General features: G+C 39.3%; 1 protein-coding gene and 1 non-coding gene across 2 annotated transcripts in view; one reads left to right on the top strand and one right to left on the bottom strand.

Moving 5' to 3' along the window:
- Positions 1-19,097, top strand: part of Rarb (retinoic acid receptor beta) — a 385,376-nt gene that overhangs the window by 180,177 nt on the left and 186,102 nt on the right. The window lies entirely within an intron of this gene.
- Positions 5,741-5,848, bottom strand: LOC141413131 (U6 spliceosomal RNA). The gene has a single exon (XR_012437954.1). It is a non-coding gene; the product is annotated as a U6 spliceosomal RNA (small nuclear RNA).

Genomic DNA, 19,097 nt, shown 5'->3' with positions numbered 1-19,097 from the left:
TACTATCTCATTTATTTCTGCTCTGATCTTTGGGATTTTTTTTTTTTTTTTTTTTTTTTTTTTTTTGCCTTCTACTAATTTTAGGTTTATTGTGTTCTTGCTCTTCTGGATCCTTGACTTGCATAATTAAGTTGTTTACCCAAAACTTTTCTTTCCTCCCTCCCCGCCTCCCTCTCTGTCTTTCCTTCCTTCCTACCTTCCCTTTCTTCCTTCCTTCTGAAGGAAGTGTAGACGTAGATTGCTACAAATGTCCCTCTTCAGATGGTTTTTACTGCATCCCACAGGCTTTGATACGTTATACTTTTATTTTCATTTGCTTCAAAACATTTTTAATTTTCTCTTTTGATTTCTTCATTGACCCATTGGTCATTAAAGAGAATGTTGCCCAATTTCCATGTGTTTGCATCATTTCTAGATTCCAGTTCTCTTTTGTTGACGTCTAGATTTACTCCTTTATGGTAAGAGATGGAAGTGCCATGATTTTGGTGTTTTTATAATTTATTGAGACTTGTTTTATGTCCTGGCATGCATTCTATCCTACAGAATGTTCCATGGGCTGATGGGAAGAATGTATTTTCTGCAGCTGTGGGATGAAATGTCCTGTAAATACCTGTTAGTTCCATTTGGTCTATAGTATAGTTTAATTCTCATGTTTCTTCATTGATTTTTATCTGGATAATCTGTCCATTGATGATAGTAGAATGTTGAAGTTTCCAACTATTATTAGAATATACCTTTCCTGTTAGAGCTGATAATTTTTGTTTTATATACTTGGTTGCCCAGCATTTGGTGCATATGTATTTACAATTGTTCTTTCCTCTTGTTGATTTTTAAGTTTTATTTTATTTTTGAATTAGCATACATTAATAATATGAGGGGGTTCCGTTGTGATAATTCCATACATGAATACAGTGTATTTTGAACATGTTCACTCCCTCCATTATTCTTCTTATTGATTTCATCAAGAGCCCTTCTCTGTCTCTTTTTACAGTTTTGAATAAAGTCTATTTTGTCTGGTACAAGTATAGTTACCCCTGCCAACTTTGGGTTTTCATTTCATGGTATATCTTTTTCCATCCCTTCACTTGCACTCCGTGTGTGTCTTTTTTTTTTTTAAGACAGGTCTCACTGTAGAACTCAGACTGGACTGGAGCTCACTATGTAGCCCAGTCTGGCCTCAAACTCACATCTTCCTGCCTCAGCTTCCTGAGTGCTGGGATTACAAGTGTGGGCCACCACACCCAGCTATGTGCATCTTTACTTTGAAATGGATTTCTTATAAACCACATATAATTTAGTCTACTTTTTTAAAAATCAATTCAGACAGTCTGTATCTTTTAATAGGGGGATTTAATCTGTTTACATTCAATGTAATTATTGATATTAAAGACATACTGCTATCATTCCGTTAAATTTGGAGGGTTATTTTGTTTATTCTTTGTTCATGTCTTCATCTCTTGTTTTTCATCTTTGTGGTTTGCTAGTTTTCTGTATCTGTAATGTCTGATTTTCTTCTCTTTTGCATTTGTGTATAAATTCTAATATTGAGTTTTGTACTTTCATGTGTCTTCATAATGGGAATTAACATCCTTTCCTTTCTAGTGTAAGACTCCCTTAAGCATTTCTTATGAGATAAGTCTGACGATGGTGAATTCCCTGTTTTTGCTTGTCTTGGAAATCTTTCTCTTTCATTTCTGAAGGATAACTGTGCTGAATATAATATTTTTGACTAGAAGTTTTTTTCCCTGAGACTTTAAATGTATCATCCCATTCTCTCCTGGCCTGTAAAGTTTCTTTTGAGAAATCTGCTGTTATTCTAATGAGGATTCCCTTGTATATAACTTAAAGCTTTCCTCTTGCTCTTTTTACAGTTCTCTCTTTGGTACTTCATGGCTTTGACTATGATATGCCTCAGAGAGGGTCTTTTTTGGCTGAATCTGATAAGGGTCTTTTGAGCTTCCTGGACTTAGATGTCTCTATCTTTCCCAAGATGTGAGAAGTTTTCCAGAATTATTATTATTTTTTTTCATTTTTCTTTTATTATTCATATGTGCATACAAGGCTTGGTTTATTTCTCCCCCCTGCCCCCACCCCCTCCCTTACCACCCACTCCACCCCCTCCCGCTCCCCCCCTCAATACCCAGCAGAAACTATTTTGCCCTTATCTCTAATTTTGTTGTAGAGAGAGTATAAGCAATAATAGGAAGGAACAAGGGGTTTTGCTGGTTGAGATAAAGATAGCTATACAGGGCATTGACTCACATTGATTTCCTGTGCGTGGGTGTTACCTTCTAGGTTAATTCTTTTTGATCTAACCTTTTCTCTAGTACCTGGTTCCCTTTTCCTATTGGCCTCAGTTGCTTTAAGGTATTCCAGAATTATTTAATTAAAAAGTTTTTCTATGTTTTTTCCCTTCTCTTCTGAAACACCCATAATGTGCAAGTTTGCTTTCTAAGGTAGTCAATATTCTTTTTTAATTTTTTTCCTTAAAAACAAAATCTGGGGGCTGGGATATAGTCTCATGGTAGAGCGCTTGCCTAGCATGCTTGAAGTCCTGGGTTCAATTCCTAGCACCACAAAAACAAAACAAAACAAAATCTGACTGGATCTTTTCAAAAGACCTGTCTTTAAGCTCAGAAATTCTTTATTGTACCTGACCAATTCTACTAGTAAGGCTCTGGACTATTTTTTATTTCATTTTTTGAGATTTTTAGCTCCAAGATTTCCATGTGATTATTTTTTATGATCTTAGGGTTGATCTCAGGAGATAGAATGGTGGATGGAATGTGTTCTCATCTCCTTTCATTCTCAGACCATCTTGTACCTCCAGGCTCGGCAGTGACTCTGCCATATCCCCAACTTGCAGTTGACGCCCCACCTCAAACACTCCAGAAAAATAGTTGCTGTTTTCTCTTTGTTTTGGTCCTTGTTATGAAGGGAAACACGCCAGGTGCTTTTAGCCATCTTGACAATGCAATGCCACCTTACCAATGTTCAATTTTAAGGGGAGATTTTGCTTAATAATGATTTACACTGAAGAGAAAATAAAAAATAGAGCTTGAGTTTTATGGTAAATGTTAATAAATAAGAAAAAAGAAGTTAAATTATTTTTAGCCCATCTACAGGTCTTAGCACGTGAAATAGGAAAGTCTATAAAGAGCTTGGGTGTCATGATTCAGTCTAAGTAAAATTGCATAGGCTGCAATTTGAGAACTTTTCTGTCCAAGTAGGAAGATGAGAAAAGTACACAGAAAGTTGTAGAACAAAGAAAACTACAAAACTTTTCACTGGGAGGTACAGCAAAGTGTGTAAGGTGTCAGAGAAGGGATGGGGGCTGTTGTTGGGCTAGTCAAGTGGATTTATAAATATCTAGAATTGATGAATCACAGTGTTTATCTCTAGCTGGAACTTACCCTGGAACTCCTGGATCATATATCCAGCTAGCAACTGGAAGTATCTACTTAGATATCTAATTAGCAGGTCCAAGGGTGAGTTACCAACTTTGTCCCCCAAAACCTTCTCCCCTACAAACTTCTGTCATGGTTGAGATAGCATCCATTCCTTCCAGTTGCTCAGGCCACAAACCTTTCCTATTAACTCTTCATTCAGTGTACATGCAGAATCTAGTGACTTTTCTACTCCTGTCATCTTCATTCACTATTTTTCTCAGGTAGACTATTGAAATAGCCCAATAGCTGGTTTCCTTACCTTTACCCTTTGTTTAACTGCATGTCTTTTTCTCAATATAACACAAATAAGATTGTGTTATTTTGGTTTTAAGAATTGTCTTATGGTCCTCAACTCAGCTACTCTTTTCTCCCCTCACTTGGCTCCAGACACATTGGCCTCTGTGTTGCTCCTCATACATGCCAAGCAGACTGCAGATTCCCACCTCAGCATCCTTGCACTGACTTTTCCCCCTCTGGAATGTTCTTCTGTCCATGAAGATCACTCTATAACTTCCTTAGGCCCCTTGCTGAAATGCCATCTTCTTATAGGCCCTGAAGTAATCATTCTGTGTAAAATTGCAACTTTCTCAAACACTGCCTATTATTCTTCCAGGTACTTTTTGTTTTGCAAACCATTTATTATCTTTAAGCACATTATGTAATTTATGTATTCTTTTTGTTGTTGATTTTATTAGGATTTATTGTCTACACTCTTCAGCTAGAATATTACTTCCAAGAGGAAAAAATTCTTGTTTTATTTGCTGTTATATCCCAAGTGCCTGGAGCAGTGTCCAGTATATATTGGGCATCTGATAAATGTTCCTTAGCAAATGAATAAGTGGACATATGCAAAAATTAGAATCACTCCAAGGTAAAGACATACTGAGTAGTTTTTAAACAACCTTGGCTCACAGCCCCCTAGATGTCCATGATGTATGCAAATTTATACAGAATGTTGCTTTTATTTTCAGGATGCTCATACACACCCTAAGTCTCATCCATGAACCTAAGAATAAAGACCTGTGTCCTATACAGATAGAACCACATAGATAAAGACTCCAAGGCAGGAATGTGTGCCACAAGTTACAGGTTCAGAAGGAAATCATTTGGCTGGAATGCGCATTGAAGAAGGAGACTAATGGGAGATAATTTCTAGCTTTTTTGTACAGAGCTTTGAATACCAAGGTAAAGCTTGTTTCTACTTGATGTGGAAGGTGATAGGGAGCCATGAGAAGACCTGTATTTACCTCCAATTCAATGTGAAACTCTGTCTTCATCTGGTTTATAAACAAGTGAGTAGTAAAATTTTGAAAGATTTATATAAACTCTCTCTCTCTTTAAAAGATATAAATACTTCATCAGTATGACAAGTAAAATGTATCCATGCTCCTATTAAAACTTTACATTTACCAAGTTACTTCCATTATATTTCTGAAACAAATCAGCTCTATCATCCTTCTTGTATTTAAATTACTACTATCATTTGATTCAGTGAGATTCGAGTTTTCAATTTTTATGTTGTCCATCTCGTGTTTTGTTTTGATAGTTATTTTGGGGGCTATCTAGATGAAATTTTCCATCACTCAAAGTCCCTTCTGAATGTTACAATAGAAAAAACGAAATCCTCTGGGCTTCTAGCTTCTTGCCTAGAATGTCCTATGTTCCATAAAAACAGTAAGCAAGCCATCTATGTTTTCTACCCCCTCAAATTGAAAATATGTTCTATGTTCCAGTTACATTTGCTGTATATGTAACAATTCATTCCAAAACTTACGGGCACAAACTCACCACTTTATTCCTCTCACAGATTCTATGAGTTAGGAATTGGGACAGGGGATAAGAGGAATATTTTATCTCTCTTCTACAGTATCTAGAAAGACAGCTAAAAATGCCCACAGGCTAAGAGTGACTGGACAGCTAGAGATTGCAATCACATGAAGAATTACTTCCATGTTTGACAATACAGTGGGCTAGGATGACTCAAAGGCTGGGACTGTAAACAGAAGTGCCTCCCTCTCCTTGCAGTTTGGGCTTCCTCACAGCACGGAGGCCTCAGCGCAGTCAAACACATTATGTGGCCATGTTGGTGTAAGCGTTTTGGTAAAAAGGCAGCATGACTTTTTATGACCTCACCTAGGAAATCACATGCCAATGTTTCTGTTTTGCTGAGCAGCCACAGCACTGCTTCCATTCAAGAACAGAACAGAAGCCTCCCACCTCTCTGTGGGACAAGTGTCAGAGAATAGCGTGGCTGTTGGCTTTTCGTTCTGTTTTTTTGTTTTTTTTTTTTAATTTTAATGGAACGCTTCAAGAATTTGCATGTCATCTTTGCTGCAGGGACCATGCTAACCTTTTCTGTATCGTTCCAATTTTAGCATATGTGCTGTCGAAGTGAGCACATGGCTGTTGTTTTTAATCATACATCTTGACCAGGGAGCAAGATAGCAGCTGAGTAAGGTCCTCTAGCAATGGCCTCCCCACAGACATACCAGTTGGGACAGCCATTCATGCACCAAAATAACTTCACAAGTGCTCAGGAAGCCAAGTGAGGGATCATAGTGCCTGATTTTAGTATAACAAAAAGTAATTAAAAGACGATGAAGAAAAGAATTGATGACATTGACCCTCCCCTGCCTCCATACAACATGGAGAGCGATGCATAAGCATCTTTATGGAGAGTGTAGGACGGATTACTTACTACAGATGTTTTCCCTACAGGTGTGAGAAACAACTAGACTTACATTTATTTGATGTATTAAGGACTGTGCCAAGATTTCACATCAATTTTCTTTAGTACTTGTTACAGCCTTGTAATATGGATGTTATTTCTATTTTACAAATGAAAAGTGTAGCTCAAAGACATTACGCAGTGGGCCACATTTGCAAGGCTGGTAAGTCATAAAAACAAGATCTGAACCAACTTTTGTCTCCAATCCCATGTTCCCCTCCATAGCATGATTCTTTGCCTTCCACACCTTGATATTACTATTTTCTTATTACTATTTTCCTATTAGGAAACTAATAGGCAAGAAAAATATCAAACACTAGTTACAAAAAAATTATGATTGTTAATTGTGTGAAATAAATGATCAAATTAATAGAAGCCACCTCTGAATTGAAAAGACTTAGCACTAAGATTCCAAGAAAACTAACAAAGGGGGTGGGGTGGGGGAGCAGCTGGACAGCTAAACATAAAGGAGATAATTTATAGGACACGATCAAATTATTTATATCTTATGATTCCTAAACACCAGTCAACCACCCTTTTCAAAAAGGTTACTGTTTAGAGACAAAAATCTGTATTGAGTTGTTTTATTATTGCTACTTGATATTTGGTCTCTCTAAGTGCAAATGAATTCACTATGGAACAAAGCAAAATTTTTTTTGTGTGTACCAGATTTTTCAGAATTAGTATATATCCATTGTACAAAGGTGTTTCATTATGATATTTCCAAACATGCATACAAGCAAATGGGCTCTTCTAAGGGCCCTAGGAGTGTTTCCTCAACACTATCCTAGCACTTGTTCGAGATTGTTACCTCATGAAATAAACAGAGTATGTTCCCAGAGTGGTGAACATACAGTTAGGCCCAGACTTAGCCATTTTTACCTCTTCTGTGGCAGAATCTTTAGCATTGAAGCAGCATACAGAGGTTCTTAAGGAAACTTGGGTTGAAGGAGGGGAAAGAAAGGCTGACCTCTAAACAGGCAGTCTGTCTTGTTCCATTCTTATTTCAGCCAACACCTTATGTCATTTCCTTCTTGTCAATCTAAACATGTGAAACTACAGATCTAAGGAGATCCTTTCTGTACTTTCTCAGGTTTGAATAACCAAGTAGGAAAAGCAGAAGAGAGACACACCTACCAACATTTACTTGAAAAATTGAGTTCCCTCAGTTGGCTCTGAGCATCCTTGGCAGAAAATTCTAAGCTTTGGTAACATTTGTGCATTGCCTTGGGCACCCAGCACAATAGCATTAGTCATACTTTGTCACAAGCATTTTCTTTCTGGTTCTGGAACTCTTCCCTCTGAAATGCAACAGGGAGCACAGGACTGCTCTCTGCTCTGGCATTGCTTGTCAAAGCTCCTTTACCAGAGTTAAGCTCACAGCAGGGCCTCCTTAAATGCTGTGGAATTGGGTCACCTCCCCAGCTCAGACAAGTATGGACGGCCATTGGATTTCATGGGAGAATTTCCAAAGAATCCAGAGCGTGAGAGGCAGCCAGGCTGGACAAGTGATTCTCCAGCACTACTTCTTCCAAGTGTCCAAGGTGCCTCTGTGAAACTAGAAAGCATTGTTGTAAACTTAAATCTTTTATAAACTCAATGGCTTCCAGCCGAAAGACTCCCCTTTATTCTAAGAATGACCTCCTTGACCTTTTTTTATGGGGGGAGGGTGGTATGGGTGGGTAGAGAGGGTAAAGGGCATAAAAATCTTTTTATGAAGTGGTGATGTTAGTAAGTAGCAGTTGTTTTTCTTCTTGTTTAATGTCCCCTTCCTGGGCCAAATGAAAAGGTGGCAAGCTATAGGAGGTTCTAAATTTATTTATTTGTTTGCTGTTTTAATCACTCCATGAAATATGAGCTCTTGGAATTTCTAGACTAGGCAATTGAGAATTTTTCCCTTGCATTTTAGAGAAACCAAACATTCCTTAAGCAGTACAATAGGCATCCAAGTTGGTAATGAATAGCTACACCACCTAATTTGAAAAAAAAGTTTAGTGTTTTTCACTTACATTTGTCATAATTACGAGGTATATTTTGCACACTACCCTTATACATAAGCAAGTAAGGTCATAGATGTTTGCTGTAATACATTATTTAAATGCGTGTGCACACACACTTTCATTTAGGTAAAGATCATCAATTGATCTACATACAAATGCAACAGGTGGCAATCTGCTTATAAGGAATTGTCCTGTTTTCATTGAAAACCCACATCACAAGCCATTCCTGATTCTGCTTTGCATACTGACCTGCTGACAAACAGACCTAGCCTGCACAGATGTGCTCTTTATTCCCTTCCCATTGCAAGTACATTTCCAGGTGTGTTTATTCCACTTTCAGTGGAATCTGTCCATGGTTACACCATTCCCGGTCACTGAGTGAGATCAGCCAGTGGGACTGCTCTTCTATCCCTAGCCTCTTTTTCTTGCCTACCATTCTAGGATATTGTCTGGATTCCTTTGAGTAATTCCCTGCTGTAGATGTGAGTGTCCACATGCCCCCCGTGAGATTACAAGTGAGGAAGATGACCATATCATTGGTGTGTGCTCCTGAAATAATTCTTCTTACACATAAGTACTTTACATATTTAAAATATTGATGGTGTTTTATGTGCTGGATGTATAAAATCCCCAGTTATAATTATTTTCATTGGGGGGAGGAGAGGTTGAAAATGTAGTCTCCATTTTTTAATTACATAGTAGTTTCTTTTATCTGACTTCAGTAAGTACCTAGATGATCATTGCAAAGAACTGAAAACCAATATGTACAGTGATGTGCTCAGAATATTTTTTTTATTAACTCAATAACAAGTACACATTTTGGGCACTTATTTTGTATGAGACACCATTAGGCTTTGGGCCTACAGAAAAGAATGAGCCATTAATTCTGCCTAAGAGAAGCCCACAGGAGAAGAGAAGTCTTCCTCAGCATCCATTTGTCAACACTTTCAACTCCTGCCTCCTAGGCACCAAGCACCATTCTAGGGAACTGAGAACACAGCAGTGAAAAGAACAAGAGGCAGAGCCACATGGAGCAAAGATTCTGTGCCTAAGTTGACTAAAAGCTATAGTCTACTCTCACCCCAGTCCCACAGGGAAGGAAGATTAGACGATATTTGCTGAAATTTAAAATGTGTGCCTATCTCAGTGACTCTGCTCCTTTTTATCTACTATAACAAGTGCTGTCACATTGGCATATGCAAGCAGATTCAAAGATGTTCACATCCACAGTTTTGATAATGATAAATTATAAACAGCCTAAATGTTCATCTCATAGTAGAGGAACTGGGTGAAAAGGCACAGAGCAGAACTAATCACACACGATACTTACATATTAAAGGGTTAGTCCCCAGCCCATGGTATTACTGGGTGGTGATTGGGCCTTTAGGAGTTGGGCCCCACGGGGAGGTTTTAGGTCATTGGGTACTTTGGGTACATATCCTTGAAGGGGATGGTAGGACCCTGTTGTCTTCCTCTCTCTCCTGTGTGTCCTGGCCATGAAGTGAACAGGTTTTCCACACAAGGCTGCCATGACATGTTGACTTTGCCAAGGGCTCTAAAGCAACAGCGTTACCAGTTGGGGCTGGAACCTCCAAAACTGTGAGCCAGAACCAACTTTTGTTCTTTATAAGCTGCCAATTTCAAGTATTTGTTATAGTTAACAAAATGCTGTGTAACACACACTGTCTATACATATAGAGTGTATGCATATATGGTTTATGTGTATATATTTATATACATGATATGTACATATAATTTATATATTTAAAGATATATAAAAATGCAATTTCTGACATTTGTTTATATAGATAAAATTAGTTTGGAAAAATATAAGCCATACCCCTGGTGGACAAAACCCAGGATGAAGAAGGGGTGGTTAAAGAGGCACTTTAGTTTTATCTATAATTCTCTTTTTAAATAGGTAGATTATATTCATGAAATGGTTTATAATTGGTTCATAAAAAGCATCAACATGCACTACATAAAAATTAGTGAAACAGTAAATGTCTACACTGCAAGCTATGGGAAAGGGAGTAATTGGTTCCATAAGGACGGTGGGTGCTGACAGAAGTGTCTTAAAGGAAAGTGAGGGAATGAAAATCTAAGATGAGTCCTGAAATGTGAGTAGGACATTTGACTGAACTAGAATGGGAAGGGGTTGGAGACAGGGCCAAGACCAGCAAAGTGCAAAAGGGGATTGAGCTTGCGGACAGCGCAAGTAATCCCACACAATCAAGCTTGGCTAGGTGGTAGTGGAAGGCCTGGGGAGGGCATGGCCGGTGGAAGCAGTTGCACACTGGAGATGAGAGAGGCTTGAGCAATGCTGAAGAATGAGGAGTGTGCTGTGCGAAAGCTTATATTCATTTCCCGCGGCTATCATAACAAATCACCCCAAATTTTTTTTTCCTTTTTCTTTTATTATTCATATGTGCATACAAGGCTTGGGTCATTTCTCCCCCCTGCCCCCACCCCCTCCCTTACCACCCACTCCGCCCCCTCCCTCTCCCCCTCACCCCCTCAATACCCAGCAGAAACTATTTTGCCCTTATTTCTAATTTTGTTGAAGAGAGAGTATAAGCAATAATAGGAAGGAACAAGGGTTTTTTGCTGGTTGAGATAAGGATAGCTATACAGGGAGTTGACTCACATTGATTTCCTGTGCGTGGGTGTTACCTTCTAGGTTAATTCTTTTTGATCTAACCTTTTCTCTAGTTCCTGTTCCCCTTTTCCTATTGGCCTCAGTTGCTTTAAGGTATCTGCTTTAGTTTCTCTGCATTAAGTGCAACAAATGCTAGCTAGTTTTTTAGGTGTCTTATATATCCTCACCCCTTCCTTGTGTGCTCTCGCTTTTATCATGAGCTCATAGTCCAATCCCCTTGTTGTGTTTGCCCTTGATCTAATGTCCACATATGAGGGAGAACATACGATTTTTGGTGTTTTGGGCCAGGCTAACCTCACTCAGAATGATGTTCTCCAATTCCATCCATTTACCAGCGAATGATAACATTTCGTTCTTCTTCATGGCTGCATAGAATTCCATTGTGTATAGATACCACATTTTCTTAATCCATTCGTCAGTGGTGGGGCATCTTGGCTGTTTCCATAACTTGGTTATTGTGAATAGTACGCAATAAACATGGGTGTGCAGGTGCCTCTGGAGTAACCTGTGTCACAGTCTTTTGGGTATATCCCCAAGAGTGGTATTGCTGTATCAAATGGTAGATCCATGTCTAGCTTTTTAAGTACCCTCCAAACTTTTTTCCAGAGTGGTTGTACTAGTCTACATTCCCACCAACAGTGTAAGAGGGTTCCTTTTTCCCCGCATCCTCGCCAACACCTGTTGTTGGTGGTGTTGCTGATGATGGCTATTCTAACAGGGGTGAGGTGGAATCTTAGCGTGGTTTTAATTTGCATTTCCTTTATTGCTAGAGATGGTGAGCATTTTTTCATGTGTTTTCTGGCCAACTGAAACCATTCCCTCTAAAATCAGGAACCAGACAAGGATGCCCACTATCTCCACTCCTATTCAACATAGTACTGGAATTCCTAGCCAGAGCAATTAGGCAAGAAGAAGGAATAAAAGGAATACAAATAGGTAAAGAAACTGTCAAAATATCCCTATTTGCAGACGACATGATCCTATACCTTAAAGACTCAAAAAAACTCTACTCAGAAGCTTCTAGACATCATCAATAGCTATAGCAAGGTAGCAGGATATAAAATCAACATAGAAAAATCATTAGCATTTCTATACACTAACAATGAGCAAACGGAAAAAGAATGTATGAAAACAATTCCATTTACAATAGCCTCAAAAAAAATCAAATACCTAGGTGTAAACCTAACAAAAGATGTGAAAGACTTCTACAAGGAAAACTATACACTTCTGAAGAAAGAGATTGAGGAAGACTATAGAAAGTGGAGAGATCTCCCATGCTCATGGATTGGTAGAATCAACATAGTAAAAATGTCGATACTCCCAAAAGTAATCTACATGTTTAATGCAATTCCCATCAAAATTCCAAAGACATTCATTAAGGAGATTGAAAAATCTACTGTGAAATTTATATGGAAACACAAGAGGCCACGAATAGCCAAGGCAATACTCAGTCAAAAGAACAATGCAGGAGGTATCACAATACCTGACTTCAAACTATATTATAAAGCAATAACAATAAAAACAGCATGGTACTGGCACAAAAATTACCCCAAATTTAGCGGCTTAAAACAACAGAAATTTATTCCTTAACAGTTCTGGAGAATGAGAGACCAAAGTCCAGCAGGGCTGCGCTCCTCTGAGAGGCTGTCAGGGAGAGCCTCTTCGTTGGTTTGTGCTGCTATAACACAAAGCCACAGACTGTGTAATTTATAAGGAACAAAAATTTATTTCTCATCGTTCTGGAGGTTGGAAATCCAAAATTAAGGCACCAGAAGTTTCAGTTGTCTGGTGAGGGCTACTCTGTGCTTCCAAGATGGTACCTTAATTCTTCATCCACTGGAGAGAATACTGTTTCCTCACCTGGAAGGAGGCAGGAGAGCAAGCTAGCCCAAAGCTGGGAGAAGCTCTTTTATAAGGTTTTAATACCATTCCTGAGGGAGGCATGTTCATGGCTAATCACTTTATTAAGGCTCCACCTCTTTCTACTGTCACGTTGGCACCATCTGAATTTTGGAAGGACATATTCATATCACCTTCTTTACCTTCCAGCTTTTGTTGACGCTAGGGGTCCCCTGGCTTGTAGCTGCATAACTCCAGTCTATGCCTCTATTTTCAAATGGCCCTCTCCTCTTTGTCCACATGTCTCTCCTCTGTGTATCTTAAGGACAGTTCTCATTGAATTTAAGGCCAACCTGGATAATCCAGGATGATTTGATAGAGCTTTTTGACTTAATTACATCTGCTGAGACCCTTTTTTTTCAATTAGCTCACATTACAAGTTCCAGAGTTTAGACTGTGGACCCACATCTGGGAAGAGGGGCAGCATTCAACCCATTCAAGTGCTAGCACAACAGGCTATGAGCAAGGAGTACTGCCACAGTGAATTTGTTAGAAGATGGCTCCAGCAGGTTAAACCCACAAGTGTCACAGGACTAGAAAGGCTTCTTGGTCATTATAAAGAGAAAGCACCTTTCACAATTTCCAACTTGCTCACTATTGAATTAATGAAGAAGTGAATGAGTCTGCAAGTCAGTCAAGGAACAAGTGCATATGTTTAGAGGTGAGAGGAGGATACTTGTGCTATAGGAGGTGCTCTGTAAGTGTTTGAACAGTTGTTGGCCCTGGAGCAAAAATTATTCTTGCATAAAGGTGTTCCTTATTAGGCTACTTGAAAATGCTCAAAGCCAGTCAATTTTTACTATACAAACATGAAGTTAATTCATTCAACAAATATATTTATTTAATTATAAATATATATATTTATAAAGCATCTACTGTGGTTTTGTGAATAAAGCTTGAAAATGTTCCCAGCATTCATGAGTTAATAATCAATATGTAAATATTGTATAAATGAGAAAATAGGAGTAACACATGCCAAAAGAAAAGAAAATAGAGTATGTGAAAGTGTATGAGGGACAGGTGAGGTTAGGTGGTCAGGGAAGGCTTCACCAACCAGGTTCATTTGACAGGGAGACCTGGAGAGACCTGCATGAAAGACATCTCAGGTTCACATCCACTGCCAGTGACTTGAGGAGCAGGCCCGGCCTGTTTGAGGAACAGTGAGAATGGAAAAGAGGGGTATATGATCAGACCCCAGGAAGCATCATGCAAGGTCATGTAAACTGTAGTAGAAAGCGTGGATTTCAAATACAAACAGAAGCCATTGGAGGATTTTAAATAATAGTAGGGTGTGGTCCAATTACCACTGAAATCAGTTTTTCACCCTTGGCACTGCTGACATTTTGGTCTGGGAAATTCTTGTTGTGGAGACTGCCCTTTATATTGTAGGATGATGAGCAGCATCCCAGGCCTCTGCACACCATACGCCAGTTGTACCTACTCTATGGTTGTGTTAACTAAAAGTATCTCCAAGCATTGCCAAATGCCCCTGAGGTAAAAAATCAGCCCTAGATGAAAACCACGGAGTTAAATATTTACTCTCTAGAGAGACTGCAAAGAGAAAAGTTTGTAGAGGAGCTAGTAACAGAAGCTAAAACCACTTAGATGCTGTGGTATACTCCAGGCACAAGAAGATGACAGTTTCTCACTGAAGAGAGACTGAAATGGAGAAATTTTGTAGATGTGTTGGAGGTGGAATCACAGAAATTGATGATGGTTAGGAGTGTGGGTATAAGGAAAATAAGACTCCAAGAAGGTTTACAACCTGAGCAGGTTGGTGACTCATGGCATTTCCTCAAATATGGAGAATAGAGGAACAAGGCTGGGTGGCAGGCACAGTGTGAAGAAGAAAGTTACATGTTCTGACCTGGGAGTGTTTGAAATATTGACTAGACTTCCAAGGAATTAAAAAAAGTCAAAAGTCTAGAGTTAAGGAAAGAGGTCAAGACTGGAAATATAATTTGGAAATAAGAGGGAGGAGGAGAAAGAGGAAAAAGAAAACAAAAACAAGGAGTAATAAGTACCCAGAAAATCAGAATATTAATGTTGAGAGATTCTAAATGCTGCATCATTAATTTTTTTTTTTGAGGTGCTGGGGTTTGAACTCAGGGCCTGCACCTTGAGCTACTCCACCAGCCCTTTTTTTTTTTGTGATGGGTTTTTTTGAAATAGGGTCTCTGGAACTGTTTGCCCAGGCTGGCTTCAAACTGAGATCCTCCTGATCTCTGCCCCCTGAGTAGCTAGGATTACAGGCATGAGAAACCAGTGTCCAACTCACTAATCATTTTAAGTAATGAAATCTAGTGTATAGGTCAGTTGCCCGATGTTCTACAGCACTTAAAGAACTAATTGCTTCATACCCTTTAGTTTTACATTTTTGTATGTTCTCTTTTGATAATTAAACTGTAAACTCCCTTCCTACTACCATGGAAGGGAATGGACCACATTATAGTTGCTTCCAACCTTGTGAGTCCATGCTCTTATGAGACCTATCTGGAGATAGTTCAAGTCATTCAAGAGGTCTTTGTCTTGGCTTGACATCCAGCCCTTGGTGATGGGGGACTAATAGACAGAAGAGGAATGAAACAGAAATCAAAGTAGGTTACAGATGACAAGAGTGCATACTTGAGGAACCATTGTATTACCAAAAAGAAAAAGAAAGTGAGTGAAGCTCAGGATTACACTAAATTGTTAGCTATGTTTTGATATTTCAAGACACTGGCAGCCAAAGTCGTATTCAAACTGGACTACTACTTAACCTTCAGAGGCCCAAGCAGACTCATGAGCAGAATGAATAGTCCAGTAGGAGGCTAGGTGAACAGAGCTGGGTGTGGAAGCCAGGGATTGGAGCTATCACCTAGAGAGCCCAGTCAGGCACACAGACATATTCCCTGTGCTCAGAGCATGCACTAGGAAAGAACTTTTCATAAAGGTAGGGTCCTAGCAGGAAACAGACTAATTGAAAAGGTCTAAAAGTGTGGGTAGGGTTAAAAGATATCAAAAAGAGGACTTCGTTTTCATGACCAGACCTGAAAGGTAAAGAGAAAGTTACCAGATCCTGGAGTTTGGAGGATAGCCCACAGAAGAGGGCCCTTCAGTAACAACACAGCCAATCTGCTCTGCTGCCCCCAACTTGGAGGGAGCTTGGAAAATAACCATCCCAAACTCACACTCCTTTTTCCTGCCAATCAGTCTCCAGCCAGAAGCCAGATTAAATGTTAGCCTCCCAGATCACACAGGAACAGAAAATAGATCTGGAGAGGCAAATGAAAGACACACTTCTTTCACTCCCTCTCACATGATGGATTCTGCTCTTCAGGGTAAGCAAATGTCTTTCTTCATATACTAAGGACATTAGCAGGAATTTAGCTACACTGGGCAGATCCAACCTTGACTTTGCCCACAAAAAAACTACAGGAGCATATCCAGAAAAGCATCACAAGGAAAACTCCAAGATTGTTTTGTGTTTCTTCTGTTTTTAACCGGGGTATCTTTTCTGAAGCCTCCTACTTTTTATTTAGTGTAGAGCACACTGATAATCTTCTAGACTGAGAATAGCCTGAAAACTTAGAAATAAACCAGATTGTCAGCAAACAAGGAAAATCATTACTGCATGATGCTAGCCACCAAAACCATGTTACAGGAGATCTGCCTGGTAAAAACTTATCCTCTGTCAGCATATCCCACCTTTAAAAAACATTGGCTTCAAGCAAGATAATAAATACAGGACCCTACCTGACTGATGTAGCCAAAGCCTTTTCAATGAGAGCAGTGTGTTCTACCACCATCACTGCAGCTCAGTTACCATAGAATGCTGATCTATTTTATTTCTCAAAACAGTGGGTGCTGTAGGCAACATGACAGCCATCAATCTGTCTCTGTGACGGTTTCCAGTACTGGGTGCTGTTATTGTTTTAAGATCAAAATTTTACCACCCTACCAAAGAGTTCTGCAATAATATGCCAATTACTGCCTCAGGCAAGATGACCAGCTTCTTTTGGGTCGCTTGGTCCCTGTGGCTAGTTGTTGGGATTAAGAAGTAGCCTTGTATACTTCTTGGTGGGCTAATGGACTAAATGGGGCTAATGCAAATGACTTAAATAATGAGTGCATTTGTTTGAGGCAAACTTGGATCCTTTTGGTGTCTACGTTTCACTGTGTATCAGTTAAGAGGCGATCACCATATACTACACACCTTCTCCCAAATTCTCTGTACATAAACCTATGGGTATCTACAAGGACTTGTGGACCATGAACAAAATGAGGTGCTAGTTCTGGTCAGCTATAACCAGCCATATGATTTTTCCGAGAGAGAATGATTAAAAGCTGGGTCTCTGAAGCCAGACTTACAGGATTCAAATATCTGCCTACCACTTACAAGCTGTATGGCCTTCAGGGTTAGTGAACCTCCCCATGGTTTCATTTCTCCAAGTACGAAATGGGGATAATGTTACATCTACTTCTTCTGGATTAGCAAGGAATAAATTAGCTAATCTGTGTAGAGCTCTTAAACCATGCCTGGCCCACAGGGAGTGTTCTGAAAATGTTAGCTTGTAGAGTGTTATTTTATTGATGCTTTAATGTTGCATTGCGTTGTTTACTAAGAAAACCTCCAAGTGAAAGTATTGTTTTCTCATGTAGAATTGACCACATAGCATGATATTTTTCTCTTTTTCCACCTCGCACATTTTTCCTTTCCCTTATCCACCACAGTGGTAACCTCCTCCCTCTTTGGAAGCTCATTATCAATTATGCATAGCACACAGTAGGGACCCCATTAGTGTGGGGGTGCAGGTATTTAAATAAGGCAATTCCAGTCTGTCTCTTGACGTCATCTTGTTAGTGAGGAGTATACTGAATGAAGCTTTTGTCTCTGTGAGTAATTACAGGGATTTAGGGCTGCAGATACAACCCTGTCTCAATGTCACCTTGTAATCTTCTCCTGGATCTATGAAACTGAAGTCCTCCTGGGAGGGTCAACAATACATGCTGTTCTTGAGTACTAGATTTTTTTTTTTTAATTTAAAAACAGACCTTTGCTGACAGATGTGTAAAAGCACACCTACCTATAAAATCCGCTACCACCATGACAGCTGTGATAGCAAGGAAACCTCACTATTTCTTTTCGGATGGCATTAATGGACACTTGAACTCTTGTCCTCAGGCTACCTGCTCCTAATGGTATCTGACTGTCCCTACAGTTGCTTGATTCATTCCATCCTTTGGGTTTTCCCACATTCCTGGTGGAAGCAATTCCAACACAAATAGAGAAGACATGCAAATGGGAATTTCCATTTCCTTCTGAAGGAAATGAGAACCACTAGGGTGTTCTCAGTTAGGCACTGGTCCCATTTGCAACCTCTCATGGCACCCAGTACCTGCCCAGAATGCCGTGTGTAAAACATGGGCTTGCTGGAATGTGGTGTCTCGTTTCACAGTAATGAAAAATGCTTTGTTTTTCTTTTTCAATCTGTTATGCTGTGTGTATGTCTGTGTGTGTTTGTGTGTGTGCTGAGAAATACTGAGTAAGTGATTAATAACCTGTCTTGGTTTTGCTTTTTCTCTCACTACCTGGTAGAAAAATAAGTGACCTACAGATGTTTGGACAAACAGTACATTGTGTTAATGACAGATCCTGCTCAGACATGCCCCACTCAATTGAGCTTATCAGCAGTAAAAGAACAGGTACTCCTGGACTTTGTCTAATCCTTCTTTGCTTTTCTTGTTAGACTAAATACCAACTGTATTGAAAAGGGAACTCAACACAACAGTATTCAGATGGAGCTGGGCTTTTTTCTTTACAAACCAGGCAGAGGGAGAAATGTACAGATAGACTATGTGGAGGTCACGAACATGGTGTTAGCAGGATAGGAGCATTCTTACACACCAAGAATGACACTATATAGGCTAGATACTTCTTTCATAAATTGCTTTTTTATTTTTACTTAAACCACAGTAAGAGGAAATAGGTCATCTTAAGAGGATAAAAATTACCAACCACAGTTAATTAAGTTATCTTTTCGTTGTTGTTTAGTTTTTTTTTCTGCAGTACTGGGGCTTGAACTCAGGGTCTTCACCTTGAGCCACTCTACCAGCCCTATTTTTATGAAGGGTTTTTTGAGGTAGGGTCTCTCAGAACTATTTGCCTAGGCTGGCTTCAAACCATGATCCTCCTGATCTCTGCCTCCTGAGTAGCTAGGATTTCAGGCGTGAGCCACCAGCTATTTTAAAGATAACTATAAAAGTTATCATTTATAGTTTCATTTAAAATAGGTGATTAATGATAGCTGAAAATCTCTGAGCTGGTTTATATAAAGATTTAGTTGGGATTACAAAATAAAGGAAAAGGGAGGAGACATTTG

The sequence above is a fragment of the Castor canadensis genome, chromosome 10, assembly GCF_047511655.1.
Source record: "Castor canadensis chromosome 10, mCasCan1.hap1v2, whole genome shotgun sequence".
Taxonomy (NCBI): Eukaryota; Metazoa; Chordata; class Mammalia; order Rodentia; family Castoridae; genus Castor; species Castor canadensis.
Note: the sequence above shows the minus strand (reverse complement) of the source record. Positions and strands in the feature narration are given on the sequence as shown.